The 19,554-nt window shown below is 41.2% G+C and overlaps 1 protein-coding gene across 1 annotated transcript in view; it reads right to left on the reverse strand.

Annotated features, from left to right (window-relative positions):
* The window catches only part of LOC147345037 (S-adenosyl-L-methionine-dependent tRNA 4-demethylwyosine synthase TYW1), a 148,374-nt gene that overhangs the window by 49,345 nt on the left and 79,475 nt on the right, over positions 1-19,554 (reverse strand). The window lies entirely within an intron of this gene.

The raw sequence follows: 19,554 nt of genomic DNA on the forward strand, positions 1-19,554 counted from the left end.
CTTCCCAACCCAGGGATGGAACCCATGTCTCCTGCACTGCAGGCGGATTCTTTACCACCTGAGTCACCAGGGAAGCTGTATCAGCTCTTGGTTCACCTTTATTTGAGTTTCTGTGACATGAGAAAAAAAAAAGGATTTCTAACTTGATTATCCCACTCACTATTTGGGGGTATCTGTTATACATAGGTAATCTGAATCCCAAGTGACATAATTCATCTTTGGTTCAATTCTGGATATTGTCATGCAGTATTCTGACTTCTACAAATATGTGAAATTCTAGTCTTGATTTCCTTTCATCTAATGAAAATTAAAAGTTACTCTATGAATTATCAAGTGATTGAGCCTTGTTCATTTAAACTTTTGTTCTTACCACATTATGTTTGGTAGCCTATGAATGGCAAAATTTTTTAATCCATTTGTTTTCTGTCTCTCTTTCTCTCCTAACAGAGAACAGGAGCCTTGTGTGTCTTATTCACTGATCCCCAGTGTCGAGAAGAGTTCTTATAAAATATTTAGCAAAATATATACCGCTGAATGAATGACTGAATGCAGTTTGTGCAGTTTATATCTTTTAAACATTTGTTTATGATCCAGTATATTAAATTTTATGCACACATAAGAAGGAATCATCATAAAAACAAAAATACAAGGGAAAACTGATAAATATTAGAGGAAGGCGATCCATCATTATCAGTGAATAGTAGAATAAGATTATATCATAGCACAGAAAAATATTTAAGCTGCAAAGGAGATAAAGTTATACATAGAGTATGATTATGCTATGCTACCAAAAACTCAAACTTATGCCTAAATAAGAACTATAAGGATAACAAAAAAAGAACATAAACTGTGCTTCCCTGAAAACTGTAAATTTGAAAATGCAATTTAAAATATATTGGGCAGCAGAAAGACATTCAGAGAAAAAAATGGCCACGGGAAACACACACCCAGTATATCTCAAGAATCACAATCACTAATTAATTAAAAAGGATGGAACTACAGTAACACAGGCATCTCCCAGCTAAGAGCAGTAATCCATTCCTGGAATCTAAAAGCATGCATAAAAACGCTAAGTGAAGCATATTTCCCATTATTTTAAATGGGAAAAATTAAAATGTGTTACAGATCAGCTCAGAGCCTCCAGAGACTTTCTTAAAATGAACCTAAAATAGGGTAAAATGCCCACAAATGTAACAACTATTATGTTAGCCTGTAAAATGTGTAAAACACTACTTCTCGATATAACAGTGGAAGACAAACAAGGTAAACAGCAACTGCTCAGTAAAGGCCTCCCTCCGTGCTGGCCCCCTCGGCCCACGTGATGAGCTTTCCCATCACCTACACCTGACTCTGATGATTTACCAATGGTACTTGGGATGTCATCCAAGACTTACCTTGCATATCATTTTGCTTTAAATGCTGTATTAAATTTTGGAAAATAAGTATAAATTTTGCCCTTGTAAGGGCCTCCCCAGTGGCTCAGCAGTAAAGAATCTGCTGGCAACGGAGGAAATGCAGGTTCCATCCTTGTATCAGGAAGATCCCCTAGAGGAGGAAATGGCAACCCACTCCAGTACTCTTGCCTAGAAAATCCCAGACAGAGAAGTCTAGTGGGCTACAGTCCATGGAGTCAGAAAAGAGTCAGACACAACTAAGCACATTGCCATCACTGCCCTTGTAAATATCAATTTAAAACACTGTACTGAAAAATATCTACACTGTACATGTTTGGGTATCAGAAACAAAGAGGTGGAAACCAACAACTGACAGGGAGATGGTCTGCAGGGTGTGCCTGTATTTAGAAGAGATGTCTCTGCTTATATCCTTCAGTGGATCCGATAATATGAACCGAAGGTCAAAGGGTGGATAAAACCCTCTTAACTTGTGGATAACTAGATCTTTAAAATCATTTCTCATTTTTTGAGCTATAGCATGTCAGTATTATTCACTATTAGTCAAGCCACAGCCTACCTGGGGCTGACCTTAATACACAGTGAGCTTCATGTAAAAGACAGTTCCTCAAATGGGGAAAAAAAAAACTTGTGCCATGAAGGTCATCCACCCAAAACTGATACTACTCAGTGGATGGACCTGGTAAGGTTTAGGCCATCAAGATCTCGAAACTTCTATTGGATAAATTATCCACTGTTACATTCATGACATATAAAATTATAGCAAATTTTTATCACCCATGCCTGCATAATTTTACAACTCTTAATAATGTTTTTGTTCAATGTAAGTCAAAAAAAGTATCTCATTAGTATATACTTTTTCAGCTTCAGTTAAATGACATATCGAGTGCTTTTAGAATCACAGAATTATTTTAACAGATTTTTTAAAACTCTGTTGATGTGCTAGGCATTATTAACCTGTGGAGGACTAGATCTTTAAGGCTAATTTTTTTGTAGTAACTTTATGTATTTTTGGCTGTGCTGGGTCTTTGTTGCTGCAAGGGCTTTTCTCTAGTTGTGGCTTGTGGGGCACAGTGCGCAGGCTTCTCATTGCAGTGGCTTCTCTTGTGGAGCACAGGCTCTAGGGCACGAAGATTTCAGCAGTTTCAGCTCGTGGGCTGAACAGATGCAGCTCCTAGACTCTAGAGCACATCCTCAATAGCTGTGGCACACAGGCTTAGTTGCTCTGAGGCAGGCGCGATCATCCCAGACCAGGGATCGAACCCAGTCTCCAGAATTGACAGGCAGATTCTTTACCACTGAGCCACCAGGGAAGCCCCCTGACCATTTCTTATTTTTTGAATAATACAGATCCTTCCCAACTCTGATCCCAGTGTCTCTCCTAACCCTGTGCATACTCCTTCTCCAGCACTTGTCTCCACGTGCTATAATTCTCTATGTGCCTAAAGGCAGACCTCAGAGGTACTGCAGGCTCGTTCCAGACCATTGCAATAAAGCTAATATCACAAAAAAGTGAGTCTCATGAATTCTTTGGTTTCTCACTGCATAGAAGAGTAATGTTTACACAATACTATAGTCTATTAATTGTGCACAGTATCATGGCTTAAAAAAATGTACATATCTTTATCAAAAAAGTACTTCATTGTTAAAAAACGCTATCGTGTGAGTTTTCAGGTAGCTGTAGTAGTAACATCAAAGATTACTGATCACAGATCACCATAACAAATACACTAGTAATGAAAAAATATGAAACTTTGCCAGAGTTACCAAAATGTGACAAAGAAGCACAAAGTGAGCAAATGCTGTTGAAAAAACGCTGCCAATAGACTGGCTGATAGACTGGCTTGACACAGGGTTGCCACAAACCTTCAACTCGTAAAACACACAATATCTGCAAAGCGCAACAAAGTGCAGTGCAGCGAAGCGAGGTGTGCCTGTATTTGTCCCCAGAAGACTGTGATTCCCCTAGGGCTTGGACCACATCCTAGATATAATTATACCCGGGGCCTTGCACAGGACTTGAAACATAATAAGCTCCAAGTGAGAGTGGGCTGAACTGAATGCAGTAAAAACAAACTCTTCCAAGTGTTAAGAATCAATTTGTAACCAAAAATTATTCCAAGAGGCAAAGGATCACTCCTTAGATTAGAACTAATTTTATTAATCATCTATACCATTAACATTACTGAGCCCACGTACCAAGCAATGTACTAAGAGTTTTACTTGTGTTATATCATTAACCCCTCAACTCAATCTGGTTGAGTCAGGAACTGTTTTAATGCTGCTGAACTGGTGAGGAAGCAAAGGCTTTACAGAGGTTGAGTGGCTTCACCGAGGTCACAGAGTTGGTACAGTGCCACAGTGGAGTCACATATGTCTACTATGCTTACTTTCCAAGAACTAGAAAGATCCCCCACGAAGTTCTAATCAAACACTTTGACAAAACACTAACTACAATCACTGCCTGAAAGCTTCTAAAGGGTGGAAAACACACACACACAAAAATAAGATGAGATGGAGCATGAAAGCAAAGTCAGTGCTCTTTAGTAAACATTATATCAAATGATGATCAAATAATATGTTTAAGATGACTAATTACTAGTGTTAAGTCTTGGGAAATTATATTATGTGCTGGTTAGAATATTTAGGAAAAACAAATGTGTGTGATGTTGATGAAATAAGAGCTCAAAGTGAAAATGTTTGTACATGAGACAATTAACATACCCACTTTCTGTAACTCACTATGATCTGACTTCAATCAAATTTTTGTTCTCTGCAATGCAAAGAAATAGAGGAAAACAACAGAATGGGGAAGACTAGAGATCTCTTCAAGAAAATCAGAGATACCAAAGGAACATTTCATGAACAGATGAGCTCGATAAAGGACAGAAATGGTATGGACCTAACAGAAGCAGAAGATATTAAGAAGAGATGGCAAGAATACACAGAAGAACTGTACAAAAAAGATCTTCACGACCCAGATAATCACGATGGTGTGATCAATGACCTAGAGCCAGACATCCTGGAATGTGAAGTCAAGTGGGCCTTAGAAAGCATCACTACGAACAAAGCTAGTGGAGGTGATGGAATTCCAGTGGAGCTATTCCAAATCCTGAAAGATGATGCTGTGAAAGTGCTGCACTCAATATGCCAGCAAATTTGGAAAACTCAGCAGTGGGCACAGGACTGGAAAAGGTCAGTTTTCATTCCAATCCCAAAGAAAAGCAATGCCAAAGAATGCTCAAACTACCGCACAATTGCGCTCATCTCACACGCTAGTAAAGTAATGCTCAAAATTCTTCAAGCCAGGCTTCAGCAATACGTGAACTGTGAACTTCCTGATGTTCAAGCTGGTTTTAGAAAAGGCAGAGGAACCAGAGATCAAATTGCCAACATCCGCTGGATCATGGAAAAAGCAAGAGAGTTCCAGAAAAGCATCTATTTCTGCTTTATTGACTATGCCAAAGCCTTTGACTGTGTGGATCACAATAAACTGTGGAAAATTCTGAAAGAGATGGGAATACCAGAACACCTGATCTGCCTCTTGAGAAATTTGTATGCAGGTCAGGAAGCAATAGTTAAAACTGGATATGGAACAACAGACTGGTTCCAAATAGGAAAAGGAGTTCGTCAAGGCTGTATATTGTCACCCTGCTTATTTAACTTATATGTAGAGTACATCATAAGAAATGCTGGACTGGAAGAAACACAAGCTGGAATCAAGATTGCCGGGAGAAATATCAATAACCTCAGATATGCAGATGACACCACCCTTATGGCAGAAAGTGAAGAGGAACTCAAGAGCCTCTTGATGAAAGTGAAAGCGGAGAGTGAAAAAGTTGGCTTAAAGCTCAACATTCAGAAAACGAAGATCATGGCATCCGGTCCCACCACTTCATGGGAAATAGATGGGGAAACAGTGGAAACAGTGTCAGACTTTATTTTTCGGGGCTCCAAAATCACTGCAGATGGTGACTGCAGCCATGGAATTAAAAGACGCTTACTCCTTGGAAGGAAAGTTATGACCAACCTAGATAGCATATTCAAAAGCAGAGACATTACTTTGCCAACAAAGGTTCGTCTAGTCAAGGCTATGGTTTTTCCTGTGGTCATGTATGGATGTGAGAGTTGGACTGTGAAGAAAGCTGAGTGCCGAAGAATTGGTGCTTTTGAACTGTGGTGTGGGAGAAGACTCTTGAGAGTCCCTTGGTCTGCAAGGAGATCCAACCAGTCCATTCTGAAGGAGATCAACCCTGGGATTTCTTTGGAAGGAATGATGCTGAAGCTGAAACTCCAGTACTTTGGCCACCTCATGCGAAGAGTTGACTCATTGGAAAAGACTCTGATGCTGGGAGGGATTGGGGGCAGGAGGAGAAGGGGACGACAGAGGATGAGATGGCTGGATGGCATCGCTGACTCGATGGACGTGAGTCTGGGTGAACTCCAGGAGTTGGTGATGGCCAGGGAGGCCTGGCGTGCTGCGATTCATGGGATCGCAAAGAGTCGGACACGACTGAGCGACTGATCTGATCTGAGGGGCTTTCTAGCTTCTATACTACCTTCTCTGCTTTACTCAAGCTTCAATAATGACTGTTACTACTTACTAGAAAGAAGAATATAAAACAATTTTTACAATTCTTTTCCCTAGAAAAAGGTGTCTGCTTGGGGCAGCTTCTGACAGTCATCCTTTTTAAAATTAAGAACACTCTGAAAGGGCTTCCCAGGTGGTGCCGTAGTTAAGAATCTGCCTTCCAAGGCAGGAGATGTAAGAGACACAGGTTCAATCCCTGCATTGGGAAAATCCCCTGGAGAAGGAAATAGCAACTCACTCCACTGTTCTAGCCTGGAGAATCCCATGGACAGAGAAACCTGGGGGGTTACAGTCCACAAGGTTGCAACAAGTCAGACATGACTGAGGACACACAACACAACACAACACAACACAACACAACACTCTGAAAAAGTACAAAGAGGAAAAGAGCCAAAGAGCTCCCTCTACCACTAGACACTCAAGTTAAAATGAATTCAAATGTATAGATGTACCATAATTTATTCAATTGGCTCTCTACTGATGGATATTTAGTTTGCTTCCAATCATTTGTGACTATAAATAATGTCATAATGAATAATCTTGTATATATCTCACTTTGTTTACTTTGTGTGGATGGAAGTATGTCTCAGGGTAAATTACTCAGTATGAACTGCTCACTCAAAAGGCATATGTACTTTTTATTTTCATAGAAAGCAAAAAAGTGTCCTTCAAAAATGAGGTTGTACCAATTTACATTCTCACCAGAGATATATGAGAGTCCTTGTTTCCTCACTGTTATTTTCATTTGCATTTAAAAGCATTTGTAGTTCATGTTCTATTATGGGTTTTTGTCTTTGGACTCAATGGACATGAGGCTGAGCAAACTCTAGGAGACAGCGAAGGACAGGGAAGCCTGGCATGCTGCAGTCCATGGAGACACAAGTCAAATACAACTTAGCAACTGAACAATAACATCAACCTTTGGCTTCTGTTCCTATTGTTTTATTGGGCTTTTTCTTAATGATTGTGTAGTAGCATTTTCATTAAAGTCAGTACTTTTTAAACTTTACTAACTATTCACTTTATTGCTGTTGTTGTTTAGCCACTCAGTTGTGAATGATTCTTTTGCAACCCTATGGACTGTCGCCCTCCAGGCCCCACTGTCCATGGGATTTCCCAGGCAAGAATATGGGAGTGGGCTGCTGTTTCCTTCTCCAAGGGGATCTTCCTGACCCAGGGATCGAACCCAAGTCTCCTGTATTAGCAGGCAGATTCTTTATCGCTGACCACTAGGGAAGCCTGTTCACTTTATTAAGTTTATTTTAAAACTTAACCTAAAAATCTTTTTTTTTTTTCCCAGAACTATCCTTATCCTAAGACGCACGATTATAAAACTGAGAAAAATTCAAGGAAAGAAACAAGATGCTTGATCAGTATTTTATGAGGTCTAAAAGCAAGTATAACAGATCTTATCCCTCTAACAGTAATAGATCATGAGGCAAAACGATGATTCATGAAGATAGTTCTAAGAGGGAACAGAATTTTTTTCATAAGGTGATCATTACAGTTTGTAATGTTTGGGATTTACATTTTTTATTAGGAGATACTGCAAAAAGTATATAAGCATATTTTATATAATATAAAAATGTGTATTTTATATATACTATATGTGTGTAAGTAAATAGGGAGATATCACAAAAAATATATATGCACACACATGTCTATAAACACACACTGTATGCATGCGTCCACATACACTTGCTTTAAGTATTACAAACATCTGTTCCATTTTAAAATTCAAGATAAAAATAATCTGCAGATAAATATACATGAAGGAAGGCAACAGGGAAGATTATGGACTGCAGGTATTTGTATCAAAATTCCTTTCAGAACCCCCTCTTTGCAATGAAGTTCTGCTTAGAGTTTCAGAGAAAACAAACACAATTTCTGGTCTTGAGAATAAACATTCAAAGCAGACCCCAGATAAACTCAGAATACTTTGAAATGTTCATACGCAAAATAGATATAAATTTAAGTAGCTGAATAATTTGTATTTCAAAGAATATATATATTTTAAAACTGAGGACATAAATTCCTCAGCATGACATATACGTTATAAATTCTCACTAACCCACTTTGGAGGCGTATAAATAAGTTTTCATTTATTAAGTCTTATTCGGTGTTATAGGTCATTCCAATAAGCACGCTCCACAGTAATTCACTTAATCCTCAAAACAAGCTTATGTGGTTAAGTGTTCCTTTATCCCCATTTTACAGATAAAGGAATTGAAATTCAGAGCTCACAGAGCTCTGAGGAGTGGATCCAGTTTCAAACGCGAGCATTGTGGCCCCAGAGCACAGCAGGCCATACATGTATTAGCTAGGTTGTACTATTGATGTTGAATATCAGGATGGACTTTAAACAGTGAAGGAGTTCACTACTGCAAAAGCATCCAACTATCCAGATAATAACCTCTCCCACCCTTCACCACCTTAAACACATGCTACAGCGCTGGCCCACTCGAGTGAGGAGACCAGGGTTAGAGCCAAGTCTGCGTGCAGTAGAGGGCACCCCGGATATTCAACCACTAATGAGAGGAATGGAAAATAAAACCACAAGGCTTGGTGAATATCAAGTCATATACATCAGACTGGCAAAACTTAAAAAAGCATATTTATATTTTTATTTCTTAAGCTAGATGGTAGGTATCTTGGGATTTACCATCTTATTTACTATATCTTTTATATCTCCAAAATATTTAATCACACATACAACATTGGTGAGAGAGGGTATATTTTAAAATATAAACCCAAGCACCCCATGATGTTTTTACATGTTTGTTTCTAGACCTAGGAGGTCGGCACTGCTATTAATCCCATTTCACAGGTGAGAAAACTGAGTCCCCTGACCAATATTAGCCAGGAAGTGGTAGAGACAGGATTCCAGCAAGAGCAGTCTCATTTAAGAATCCCAAGCTCTTAACTGCTACACAAGACAGACGGTTGATTAACAATGAAATATACACCAAGAGGAAGAGAGATAAATCTAATTTGCTCATTTACCAAACTTTTATCACGCAGCAATTGTGTGCCACACTGCGATAAGAGCTGGGAAAATGACAATGAGCAAAAATGACATGACATACACCGTGCCTTGTCTGAGGGACCTTTCAGTTCGCAAGAAGAAAGACAATTTACTAAGCAGTCACAACCTACCATGCGAGCACTCTGATGGCCTTTTACAAGATAGCACAAGGCATGGCTGGCATGTAAGTGCTGGATACAGACTGGGGACAGGGAGGGGGAGGAGACAGGGAAAGAAGCCAAAGACAAGACCTGCAAATTAAATTATGCGATGCACAGAATGAGATATCACCCAGACAAGAAGAATGGTGCTGAAGTGTTACATGTACTGCTGTGGGAAAATGTCTGTGACACACTGCTAATGGGGAAAGAAAGGTCAAAATCCATACATACAGCGTCTCCTTGGAATGAACTGGCACCGATATAAGTTTCAAGATACAATAAGCTTATCAAATCAGTGCATGAGAAATAAATAATTCGATAAATGATACCAGGTGACTAAATAAAAGTAAATATGAAATTGTATCCCAATTGGATTAAAGAGTCAAGATTTTTAAACTCAGGCCATGAAAGAGCAGGAAAACACACATAAATATTTTTATAACCCAGGACAGATTGGGGAGGACTTTCTAAGCACGTCACTAAGGGCAGAATTCACAGAGGGCAAGAGGACTAGATCTTGAAGGAAAAAGCTAGAAGATGGACATACAGAACCAATTTCAAAGTTTTAAATTAACCCCAACTTGCTATCTCATACCATATATAAAAATATATTTGAGAGTGACATCACCAAGAGGGTGACACAGACTGTTCCTGACCTCTGTCCCTCTCAGAAGAAGACTAACAACTCTTCAAAAACAAGACACCACGGAGAGCATTCTGGAATGGGGAAGGTGAGGCTGAAGCACATCCAGCACCACGGCGACCATGACAGACTGCGATGGAAGGTAGGAGAAACAGCAGCGCATTGACCACACCGCCCCTCCTCAGGCCAGGGCAGCACCACTTCCTGAGTCTCTGGTTGCTCCAATAGGAAAAGAGAATCCAGCACCCTCCCTGCCCCCAGCATCATGGGTGGTTTTGTGGGAGCCCCTACCCTGACCTTGCACCATGGGGACAGGAGGAGACTCTTCAGTCGTGACCGCTCTTCGGTGGGGAGGGGCCTGCAATAACCAGCACGTAGGCTTGGGAGACTGAGTTCATACCTGCAGTGTCCAAGCAGTGACCCCAACTGTTGTCAAAAGGCAAGTCCACGTGCCCATCGCACAGTGGGGCCAAACAATACCAAAATGTCAGAGTTTGGAGCAGAAAAAGGAAAAAGGTTTATAGAGGGCCCTGCAAGGAGAGGCGGGCTTATGCCTTAAAAAGGCCCAAACTCCCCCAAAGCTCTCAGCAAAGCCCATTTCTAGCAAAGGTGGGAGAGGGCCATGGTTAGTTGTTGTAAGTCTAGGTATCAGATCCTTTGTTCTTGAGGTCAGGCTTGGTCATGGTCAGCTTACGATGTTCCTGTATATTCCACCAAAGGAATGTCATTCTCTGTTCTGACAAGAAAGCGCCAGGTCCCAAAGCCACAACCTTTACTCGCTGAGGTCCAGCTGTCAACACTGAGGGATCCAGGCACCCAGGACCCAACTGGCCCCCAGGTTCCTCAGGTCGCCTGAACAGGGGGGCCAAGTCACACACACTGCATCCTATGAAGATGGCCACTGCCATGAGGTCACAGAGACGGGGATGGGGGAGAGAGTCACCACCACCTCAAGGCCTGGGTCTGGCCAGTTGGGTGGCCTTGGCAAGGGCTCTGGAGCCCTGCAGGACACAGCTCCCAGCCTGTTTCCTGGGCCCCCAGCTCATCCACTGACCCAAGGCCGGGTGAGCTGGAGGACCCCAGGGAGAAGGCTGGGATTCGCCTCTTATCTAACTCTCTGCCTGAGGACCACCACTCCTCTGACCTCTGGCTGAATAGCCCACTAACAGTGGCTCCTTGATAGTTGGTTGCTTGGGGGCGGGGCCTATTGGGCGCCGACCAATGGCTAAGCAGGACCACTAATGGTTCCGTGGTAACCTCTGCCTAGTAACGGCATACAGGGTGATGGTGTATAGCAACAGTTGTATGCTAAGGGCTGCACAGGGCTGTGCTCTACTACAAAACTACTTACTCCTTCCTCTGGGCTGTACTTTGGTCTAGAGAGGCCTCCCCAGATCAGGTAATCCCCCTCAAGAGGGACCAGTTCCCTCCCAGCCTACCTAGTCCTTCCTTTGGGCTCTGGCCAATGGGAGCATCAGTTGAGAAGGGAGGAGAAAGGGCCTCTTCTCTCCTTGCAAGGCTGTGGCTGTGGCTGTGGTCCGGGACAAAACATCACTACCTTCTCCAGATGACCTGCTCTACAGTACTCTTCCCTCCTCCCAGGCTGCAGTAACCTCTCCTCCGCCTTGTCCCTTTGACTCCTGGGATGGTAATGCTCTGGTGCTGCTGGCCCCAGGATTCTTGGCACTCTCCCCTTGGTCACCCTATTCCTCCCACACACTTGCATAATTAAGCCCTTAGTAAATAAACCCTCCACAAATTATCCTAAAAAGATTAATTTGAGATGATTCATAGTTCCAAATGTGAAAGAAAAACTAATAAAGCTCTTACTAAAAAAATTAGCAAATATCTTCATGACCTTGGGGTAGACAAAGATTTCATAAATAGGACATGAAAACCACTAACCATGAAACTTCAACAAATTGATAAACTGGGCCGTGTTAAAGTGAAGAACTTCTGCTTACCAAAAGATATCATTAAGAGGAAAAACACAAAGACAGACTAGAAGATACCTTGAGCAAACATAACTGACAAAGCTCTTGTATCCAGAATATATTTTAGAAAATTTACAAGTCAATAAAAAATGATCAAGAATCCAAATAAATAAGGAACAAAAGAACTGAACACATAATTCACATAAAAAGGATGGCCAAACAACCAGGTAACATCTGTAAAACCATGAAAGATACACACTGGGGAAATGCAAACTAAATCTACAGAGAAATATCACTCAACAACAATGATGGCTACCTTTTAAAAAGTGGGGAGGAGGTCAGAGAGCGCAGAACAACTGACCCTCTCATACACTGCTGGGGGAAGTATAAATTGGCATAGTTAATTTGGAAAACTGGCAACACCTACTAAAGTGGGACACACACTTATCCTGTAATCTAACAAATCTGGCCTACACATTTACCCAACAGAAATGCACATATATTTAGATATATATAAGAATGTCCCCCAAAATTATTCATAATAGTCAAAACCATAAAACAACTCACATGTTCACCAAAGGCAGAGACACTAAAAAATCTGTTGTACAGTCATATTCTGTAGGCAGTAAAAATGGATGAACCGTTACCTATAATATCACAGAGATGCCTCGAACATGATACCGAGGAGAGAAAAAGACACAGAATAAAACATAAATGGTTCTATTTGTATAAAGTTCTAAAAATAGTCAAATCAGAAACAAAAGTTCAAGAACAGGCAAAATTAATCTATGGTGATAGAAGATGACAGAGTTTTCAAGATACATTAAATAAAAAAGTACAGTTGCAAAAATATGTAACAATCTCATTTTATAAGTAAGACATACACATACACATGAATTAAAATTCTGAAAGAGAAATAGCATCATAGTAATAGTGTTTTTGTCTTTGAATTCTGGTGGCATACACGTCATCTTATTTTCTTCATTATGGGGATATTTATTTTCTAACTTGTTTTTAGTAGATATGCTTAACTAATTTTAACCTGATAAAAGGAAATGCCTTTAATTTCTTCATTAAACAATATTATCGCTCTGGGTTCAGAAAGTTACTATTCATCACATTAATATCTATTGTTCACTCTTCCAACTTCCATCCTTCCACTCAACCCACTACACAATAGCTTCTACGCAAAACACTATATTCCACTTTGACACAGTCGTTAAGAGGTCAACTGGTAAACCAAGTTTCTTTTTCACTACCCCTTAACCGTCCCTCAGTAACTTCATGAAAACTCAGTTTCTTTGAATTGTATGTAATTCACCATACTTGCATGGGATTGTAAAAACAGTTACCAAACTACATACCACACCAGACTCACTCTCTACATACGCTCCTCATCTTGAAAGCTTCAAAATTTGTCTTCCCTAAGGCTCCTTCTTTGGCCTTCTCTAGACATTTCTTAGATAATTCCACCCACTTTCTTGCCTTCACTTGCAATCTACTGCTACAGAGATGACTTCTAAATCTACATATTCACACTCCAACATTCCTCTGAGTCTCCAAGTCATGGAAGCAACTATCTACTTAGCTACAAGACATCACCTGATGCCTCAACATGAACCTAAGATGCAACATGCTCATCTTTCCGTAGTAAGCTTATGCAGAAGTCAGCTTTGGAGAAAATCTATTCTCTACTCACTAGGGAATTTCCTAGGACTGGGAAGAGCCAACAGTTTGCAGATTTCCCCATGGGCTCAGTGGTAAAGGGATTTCCTTGTGGCTCAGCTGGTAAAGAGTCCACCTGCAATGTGGGAGACCTGGGTTCGATTCCCGGGTTGGGAAGATCGCCTGGAGAACGGAAAGGCAACCCACTCTAGTATTCTGGCCTGGAGAGTTTCATGGACTGTTTAGTCCATGGGGTCGCAAAGAGTCGGACATGACTGAGCAACCTTCACTTTCACTTTCAGTGGTAAAGAATCTGCCTGCAATGAAGGAGACATGGTAGGAGCCTCGATTTCAATGCCTGGGTTGGGAAGATCCCCTGGCGGAAGAAATGGCAACCCACTCCAGTATTTTTGCCTGGGAAATCCCATGGACAGAGGAGCCTGGAAGCTACATAGAGTCACAAAAGAGCCGGACATAACTTAGCCAGTAGAGAACAACAAAAACAACAACTGGAGAGATCAAGGTCAGCAGTCTTGGTCTGATCTCTGCTGCTGCTGCTGCTGCTAAGTCGCTTCAGTCGTGTCCGACTCTGTGCGACCCCATAGACGGCAGCCCACCAGGCTCCCCCGTCCCTGGGATTCTCCAGGCAAGAACACTGGGGTGGGTTGCCATTTCCTTCTCCAATGCATGAAAGTGAAAAGTGAAAGTGAAGTCACTCAGTCGTGTCCGATTCTTAGCGACCCCATGGACTGCAGCCTACCAGGCTCCTCCGTCCATGTGATTTTCCAGGCAAGAGTACTGGAGTGGGGTGCCATTGCCTTCTCTGGGTCTGATCTCTAGAGTGGCTAAAACCAGGATACCCTCTTAGCCAAGCAGAAGAGGGTGAAACGACACTAAATCCAGGCTGGATGGGATCAACAATACAGAGAGGATACATGCAGGTTAGATAAATGTAAAAGGCAAAACAAAGTCTAAGAAAAGATAATAATAAGAACAGATATCCAGCTACAGCCAGATGGACTAAAGTTCAAGAGAAGACTTTGGCATCAATGATGGGAGGCAGAAATAAACCAAAGAGGTCAACAAGCAGGGCAATTAGTCAGAATGATAGAGAAGAGATTAGTTTATTCCAAAAAGGAAGGAGGGAAGAAGAACGCTATTTAACTGGTGGGTCAGATGGTAAAGAATCTGCCTGCAATGCAGGAGACCCAGGTTCGATCCATGGGTTGGGAAGATCCCCTGGAGAAGGAAATGGCAAACCACTCCACTATTCTTGCCTGGAGAATCCCATGGACAGAGGAGCCTGGCAGGTTACAGTCCGGGGGCCATAAACAGTCGGACACAACTGAGTGACTCACACATACAAGATATTCTACATTGAAAGACATACAATTATTTTATATACCATTATTTTATGTCTCTCCTCTATGAAAGTAACAATGCTACCAACTGAATATGACATGCCATCTCTAGCTACATCTGACTTTAGAAATGTTAGAAAGTAACAAAATGTTTCTGTTGCAACTGGAGAACAGCAGAGACACAAGGCTCCCTCCCAGGTGTGCTCAGGACAGGAACCTGATGAACACTCAGGCCCCACGATATGAAGGAGCAGGCTGGAACCCACTCTGGTGAGACCCTGATATGGGCCAACAAGCAGGAAGCTGAGCAAGGAGGGGAAAACCCAGGCTTCCCTCCCCTGGGTTTTTTACCATTTTACTTTACCATTCACACACAACACATCACTTTTGACACTTCTGGTCACATGTGTGAGGGATTTTCCCCCACCAAATTATTCTCTGCAACATGAGCCAGGTGTCCCACCAATTAACCCACTTTTGACATTATACCTACTTCAGAGGCCAGTCCCAAGTCTAGGCCGTCACCTGTGCTCCTGGCTGATGGGCTGTAAATCAAGGGTTCCCAGGGGCCCCTCCTCTGGTTTGATTAATCTGCTAGAGCAGCTCGGAGAACTCAGGGAAACACTGACCTACATTCACCAGTGTATTAAATGGTACAGATGAACAGACACATAACGCATGGTCTTGGGAGGGTCCTGAGCACAGGCACTTCTGTCCCCATGGAGACGGGGACATCACCCTCCAGATATGTGGTTGTGTTCACCAACCTGGAAGCTTCCCAAATCCCCCCAAGTGGGATTTTTATACAGGCTGCTTCTTGTAGGCACGATCAATCATTAACTTCACTTCTAGCCCTTCTCCATACGTGTGTGTGTGTGTGTGTGTGTGTGTGTGTGGTGGGACGTGCTGATAATTCCAAGCTTCTAATTATGGTTTAGTCACCCTGCTGACCAGCCCTCAAGCAGGATCCATCCAGGAGCCCACCTAAAGTTGTCTTATGACAACAAAAGATGCTTCTAGTGCTCTTATCACTTAGAAAACTACAAGGGCTTTAGGAGCTCTGTGCCAGGAACTAGGGGCAGAGACCAATATATATATATTTTCTACTATTTCACACTGTTACTGATGAAAAACTATACTGGCTTTAACCTGAAGGTCAAAGAGAATTTTTATTAGAGTGGAAAAATGCTCATGACCCAGTGTTAACAACAAAGAGCAACATACAAAATTGAATCATAAAGGCAAAAAAAACACCCTCCCCCTAAGGATGAATAGAAGAACTACTTCACAACGTCAGTGGTAGTTGTCTCAAAGTCCTGGAATTATGGGTAACTTCTTTTCTCTTTACTTCCCCTACCTTTCTATAATCAAAATGTAATATTTTTATAATCAGATAAGGACAAATATTAAATGTTTGTTTTTTTTAAATCTGCCAGTTGTAGGCCACATGAATACTTCAGTTTATTTAAATATTAGATACACAACCATCTCATTAATGTACAGTTTCCCTGGTAGCTCAGACATAAAAAATCCGCCAGCAATGCGGGAGACCTGGATTTGATCCCTGGGTTAGGAAGATCCCCTGGAGGAGGGCATGGCAATCCACTCCAGTATTCTTGCCTGGACAATCCACATGGATAGAGGAGCCTGGCTCAGTCCACGGGGTCGCAAAGAGTTGGACACGACTGAGTGACTAAGCAAGCATGCACAAGCCCTTCTTAACAGCAAGACATTACTCCAAGAACATCAGCTCAATGCATACTCATATCCGTTGAACTAATGTTCATTTTGAACATCCAAGAATGTGTAATAAGGAGAATTATTTCTGTCTTTCAAACATGAGGTTTCAAGAATATCAATATTATTACTCAAACATGGGGAAAGATGAATTACTTTCATTTCCTACTGGATCTTCAGCTTGGCATAATAATGGACCAGCAGAAAGACAAGTGGTCACACTGCTGATGAACGGTCTACTGCCAAAGGTAAGCAGTGCTGTCTTGCACAAAATGAATTTCTCTTTTTAAAAAAAAAAAAGACCTTGACGAGTAGCTGCCGTGTCCAGAAACTGAAGCTAACACATTTTATGCTGTGTTATCTTGACGAAATTGCTTTTTAGCCCTACATAATCAAATACCAATATATTTCTCCCCTCATATTTGAAAAGGAACATTTTGACAAAGGATAAAAATCTTGAAATATAAACATTATACTTGCCAAGAGTAATAAAACAAAATATGCTACCTTCTACTTTGGGTGGTACAAGCTCACACATAGGCTGAAAAACTTGGGAAAAATCAGATTTCTGTTTATAAAGTTTAAGAAATTGTTCAAATGCTTTTCCTTGCTCAGGTATATTAAATGCTCAAACAAGTAACAGGAGATAATACTATGGGTGTTCTAACTAAAGCATCACTTTTATTATAAAGTTTTCATTTAAAAACTCAAATGATATGTGATTATAATAATCATACATTTGGCCCTAGTGAAAAAGTATAGCCACAACATAAATGTCTTATTTTCTAGTATTAAACAGCAGTAAAGTCGAATTTTCTTAATACTTATCTAATGTACCATCATATCAGATATTCAAAAGGAAACAGCACAGCTTGAGTTAAGCCTTGTTGTTCTGGCAGCAGCTTCCTGCCACAGATCTTTTCTAAATGACAGTGTAAACAATGGAAGAATGAGGAACATAAACTGAGCGCCACAAGGCGCTTAGACAGCAATCACCCGAAACTGCAGGCAGCTAGTTTAAACAGCCCAAGAAACTTTTCCAACTAGAGTGACATGGACACAAATATGACGTTATATGTAAGAAGCTCATGGGTTAGAAAATATTGTAGAACTTTAAGTTACTACATGGCTAACCATGAGTCAATCTAGACTACTTACAATTGAACTGGACATTCAAAGGCTTGTAACTTCAAGATAAGAATTCATTTTGCGCTGCTTTGAAGCAGGAGTTGCCTTCTGTATTTTTGCTAAATTTCCATACTGGGTCAAAGACATCTTCACGTGCTTCCAAAAGATGTGGAACGTATATACTATGGAATACCACTCAGTCATTAAAAAGAATGAAACAATGCTGTTTGCAGCAATGTAGATACAACTGTCTTACTAAGTAAAGTCAGTCAGAAACAGACAAATACCTTATGATATCACTGACATGTGGAATCTAAAATAGGACACGAATGAACCTTTCTACAAAACAGAATCAAGACTCATGGAGAACAGACATGTAGTTGCCAAGGAGGTGAGGGAGAGAGGGATGGATTGGGAATCTGGGGTCAGTAGAGGCAAACTATGACATTTAGAGTGGATAAACAACAGGGCCTACTGTATAGCACAGGGAACTATACCCAATCTCCCAGGATAAGTCATAATGGAAAAGAATATTAAATATATAGATATATAACTGAGTCACTTCGCTGCACTGCAGAAATGAGCACAACACTGTAAATCAGGATATGTCAACAAATAATTAAAGAATGCATTTGCGGAAACTTTTGGCCAAAAGGAAAAAAGGAGACTACTGAGCCAGTCTGCTAATGCCTACTTGTCATCTTCCACACTCTGACTCAGATAGGCCTGGATAACAATTTCATATGTGTTTGATATTTTTTTCATTTTTATTGGAGTATGGTTGACTTACAATGCTGTGTTAGTTTCAGGTGTACAGCAAAGTAGTTCAGGTAGTTATACATATAAACATTCCACTCTTTTTCAGATTCTTTTTGCATTTAGGCCATACAGAACACTGAGTAGTTCCTTACACTATACAGTAGGCCCTTATTCAGTTCAGTTCAGTCGCTCAGTCGTGTCCAACTCTTTGCCACCCCATGAATCGCAGCACACCAGGCCTCCCTGTCCATCACCAACTCCCGGAGTTCACCCAGACTCACGTCCATCGAGTCAGTGATGCCATCCAGCCATCTCATCCTCTGTCGTCCCCTTCTCCTCCTGCCCCCAATCCCTCCCAGCATCAGAGTCTTTTCCAATGAGTCAACTCTTCGCATGAGGTGGCCAAAGTACTGGAGTTTCAGCTTTAACATCATTCCTTCCAAAGAAATCCCAGGGCCGATCTCCTTCAGAATGGACTGGTTGGATCTCCTTGAAGTCCAAGGGACTCTCAAGAGTCTTCTCGAACACCACAGTTCAAAAGCATCAATTCTTCGGTGCTCAGCTTTCTTCACAGTCCAACTCTCACATCCATACGTAACCACTGGAAAAACCACAGCCTTGACTAGATGGACTTTTGTTGGCAAAGTAATGTCTCTGCTTTTGAATATGCTATCTAGGTTGGTCATAACTTGCCTTCCAAGGAGTAAGCGTCTTTTAATTTCATGGCTGCAATCACCATCTGTAGTGATTTTGGAGCCCAAAAAAATAAAGTCTGACACTGTTTCCACTGCTTCCCCATCTTATTTCCCATGAAGTGGTGGGACCGGATGCCATGATCTTCGTTTTCTGAATGTTGAGCTTTAAGCCAACTTTTTCACTCTCCTCTTTCACTTTCATCAAGAGGCTTTTGAGTTCCTCTTCACTTTCTGCCATAAGGGTGGTGTCATCTGCATATCTGAGGTTATTGAGATTTCTCCCAGCAATCTTGATTCCAGCTTGTGTTTCTTCCAGTTCAGCGTTTCTTATGATGTACTCTGCATATAAGTAAATAAGCAGGGTGACAATATACAGCCTTGACGTACTCCTTTTCCTATTTGGAGCCAGTCTGTTGTTCCATGTCCAGTTCTAACTATTGCTT

The sequence above is a fragment of the Bos grunniens genome, chromosome 25, assembly GCF_055505025.1.
Source record: "Bos grunniens cultivar Pamir isolate PY7600 chromosome 25, Bosgru_T2T1.0, whole genome shotgun sequence".
In the NCBI taxonomy this organism is placed as follows: Eukaryota; Metazoa; Chordata; class Mammalia; order Artiodactyla; family Bovidae; genus Bos; species Bos grunniens.